The sequence below is a fragment of the Tupaia chinensis genome, unplaced genomic scaffold, assembly GCF_000334495.1.
Source record: "Tupaia chinensis unplaced genomic scaffold, TupChi_1.0 Scaffold140730_1, whole genome shotgun sequence".
NCBI classification, from domain to species: Eukaryota; Metazoa; Chordata; class Mammalia; order Scandentia; family Tupaiidae; genus Tupaia; species Tupaia belangeri.
In genome coordinates, this window is record NW_006200600.1 from 147714 (window position 1) to 151581 (window position 3868).

The following is a 3868-nucleotide window of genomic DNA, read 5'->3' on the forward strand; positions in this document are numbered from 1 at the left end:
TCCTCTTTTTTTTTTTTTACTTTAAATTTAAAATCTTTTATTACAAAAGCAACTACAAGAACATAAAACATTTTCTTAGATGACAATTTAGAGGCTGATTTCATTTTTTTATGTCTTAACTGCAAATTCTTCATTAAAAAATACTTTTGATGGCTTTTGGGCTTGTTTGTATAATACTTTATAAATACCATTTGCTTTTGCTTTATTAATGTTTTATTAAAGACCATCTGGTTGTTGCTACAGATCATGTAGATTTTCCAATGAATTAGGTCTCATCCATTAATAAATAATCAAGTGTCATTCATTAAGTCACGTTATTTAGCTTATGAGTGAATATTCCAACATGTGTACATTTCTTCCTAGTCTAGTTGATAATAGTATAAAATTATCTTCAAAAGATAATACCACATTTCTTTGTGTCATTAATGCTTTGCCTCTCTATTTTTCTTCTAAATGTCCTTCCTCAGACTCTACTCTTTCACCAAAACTATATATGATATTCACAACATTTACTGTGTTTCTATATCTTTTAGTTAATCGGTTTCAGTCATATAGTGTGGACACTCAGTATATATTGAGTGGGGACATATAATGTCTCTCCTTTATATCCTGGCTTGCTTCACTCAGCAGTAAATCTTCCATATTCATCCACTTTCTGTCAAAAGCCAGGGTCATTCTTCATTTAAACTATATATGATATTCACAACATTTACTGTGTTTCTATATCTTTTAGTTAATCGGTTTCAGTCATATAGTGTGGACACTCAGTATATATTGAGTGGGGACATATAATGTCTCTCCTTTATATCCTGGCTTGCTTCACTCAGCAGTAAATCTTCCATATTCATCCACTTTCTGTCAAAAGCCAGGGTCATTCTTCATTTTTCTAATCTTAGCCATTCTGTCTGGGGTTAGGTGGTATCTCATTTTGGTTTTGATTTGCATCCCCTTTATGATAAGGGATATAAAGTATTTTGCTGTTCATGTATTTTCCTTGGAGAGTTGTCTTTTCGAATCATTGCCCATCTTTTAATTGGTTTGATTTTTTTTCTGGTAAATTAGTTGAGTTCCCTGGCATCTCTGTTTATCAGTCTCTTATCTGGGGTATAGTTTGCAAAAGTATCTTCCCATTGTGAGGTTGTCAATTCACCCTAATTACTGTTGCTTTTTCCATGAAGAAACTCTTTCACCTGAAAAAAAATTCCAGAAACAGATCAGTGAGATTACATCAGGTTAAAAGCTTCTGTTATGTGATTTATTCTTTTTTTGTGTCAAAACTTGTAATATCATTTGTTTTATTTCCACAGATATTTTTGAAGAATAATGTCCTGTCCTGGTTTTATTTCTCAATTTTTCTGTTTTGGTTTAACTTATTATATGCTTTAGAACTCTTTTCCTCTTCTTTCCAAGTTCCATCCACCTGTGCAGCAGAGACCCAGGGAAGAAATTGCTGAAGAAGTGTGGTTGGAAAGCTTCACCCTGGTGTTATGAAATACAAGTTTGTGCCTTTGGAACCTTCTGTGCCCCACTACCCCTCCACTGCCTTTCCAAGTTCCATTCACCTTCTGGCAGAGGCCCAGGAAGGAAGTCACCAAAGATGCACAGCTGGGAAGCTCCCTATCGGTGTTTTGCTACATTTCTCTGCCTTTGGATCCTTCTGTGTCTTGTTTCTCCTACTTACCTTTCCAAGTTCCTTCCACCTGCCCAACAGAGACATTGGGAGTGAGATGCGTAAAGATTACTGATTTCAGGGACCAGCAGTTAGCGTAATGGCTATGTCGCTGGACTCCCACGTAGTCGGCCATGGTTTACGTCCCGGAAGTGGTGGCTTAAAAAAGTCACGCCGGGCAAGTGTGCGTGTGTGCCCAAGATCCCGAGAAGAGAATGGAGGAGAAGGGATTGCGGCGTGGCCATCCCCCCTGGGGAGTGATTTCTCACTTTCCGTCTCTCTGTCTCTCTTTGTCTGCTTGGTGAGCACACGTGCCCTATAGCAAAAACCTCTCAAAAAAAGAAAACAGATTACTGACTTCACTGACCCACATACACAGTGTGACATGCAACTTGCACGTCTTTCTGTAATTACTTATTTCCAGCCAAGTTCCAGGTGCATTTCATCCTGAGAGGCTGTTTTTTTTTTTCTTTGAAATTTAGAAACAAATTTTACTTAAGATCTAAAATACAATTCCTAAAATATCAACTTCTCCAGAAAACTGTGGCTACACAATAATGCATTGCCTCTATCATGTTAGAACATGCATTAGACTCAAATACAAAAACCATGTAACAAACCACCATCCTTCAACAATTTTAGCAAAGATAGAATGCCTAAGGAACAACATAGATGGACTTGCAGAGGATGGGCTATTTTACTTCAAGCACCATAAAAAAAAAAAAAAAAAAAAAAAAAAAAAAAAAAAAAAAGAAAAAAAAAGCATGGGTTTTCGAAGACTCCTGGAAAGAGGGATGGTGGCAGTACCAGCAAAGCACCTCAGCCCCCTCAGAAGAAAATGGCCAGGGCAGACCCCACTGTTGAAAGTGAAGAGGCATTCAAGAATAGAATGGAGGTCAAAGTGAAGATTCCTGAAGAATCGAAACCATGGCTTGTTGAGGACTGGGACTTAGTGACCAGGCAGAAGAAGCAGCTGTTCCAGCTCCCTGCAAAGAAAAAATGTAGATGCGATCCTGGAAGAGTACGCAAACTGCAAGAAGTCACAGGGAAACATCGACAACAAGGAATATGTGGTTAACGAGGTCATGGCAGGAATAAAAGAATACTTCAATGTCATGTTGGGCACTCAACTGCTCTACAAATTTGAGAGGCCCCAGTATGCTTAAATCCTCTTGGCTCACCCTCATGCACCAATGTCCCAGGTTTATGGAGCACCCCACCTACTGAGATTATTTGTAAGAATTGGAGCAATGTTGGCCTATATGTCCCTTGATGAGAAGAGCCTTGCATTATTGTTGGGCTATTTGCATGATTTTCTGAAATATCTGGCAAAGAATTCAGCATCTCTGTTTACTGCCAGTGATTACAAAGTGGCTTCTGCTGAGTACCACCACAAAGCCCTGTGAGGGTCTACTGACCACTCACTGTTAATGTCTGGTATCTGTAAACATCTTTTGTTCTTAGTCTTTTTCTTGTATAATTGATGTTCTTTAAAATTGTTAATGTATAACAGGGCTTATGTTTCAGTTTGTTTTCTGTTCTGTTTTAAACAGAAAATAAAAGGAGTCCAAGCTCCTTTTCTCATTTCAAAGTTGCTACCAGTGTATGCAGTAATTAGACAAAGAAGAAACATTCAGTAGAACATTTTATTGCCTAGTTGACAATATTGCTTGAATGCTGGTGGTTCTGAGAGGCTGTTAGAAGATCCAATCACCTGAACCTGGGTAGATACACCATACTCTGATTGAAAGACACATCCCTCTTCCAAAAACACACCAGGGAAGAAGAGCTGTTTTTTTCTCCTGACATTATAAAATATATTCAAAAAAGATGAAAATATGTACTTCATTAGATGACTAAAAACCAGTCAGAGGCACAGGAAACATAAAAAAGAAAATTCTTCTCCCTCAAGGGAACGCAATTCCTAATCGTCCACCAGCAGAACAATATAATTTGCAGAAGTGTCAGAAAAAGAATTCATAATATTAATAGTAACAAAACTAAATATAATGTAAGAAAAAAAAAGACAACAAACTACAGGAAATGAGGAAGTCCTTGCATGAATTGAAGGAGGAAATAGGAAACATAAAAAAGAATCAAGTTGAACTTCTAGAGATAAAGAATATCATTCAGGCGGGCCTCCCGGGTCCTACACAGTGCAGCGGCGGTGGCGCCTGCGCGGGCTCCCCGGGCCCTGTG

The 3868-nt window shown here is 38.1% G+C and overlaps 1 pseudogene; it reads left to right on the top strand.

The window, feature by feature from the left end:
* LOC102501084 (mortality factor 4-like protein 2) overlaps window positions 1–3303 on the top strand; it is a 7445-nt pseudogene extending 4142 nt beyond the window's left edge.
* Window positions 3304–3868: the final 565 nt, after the last annotated feature.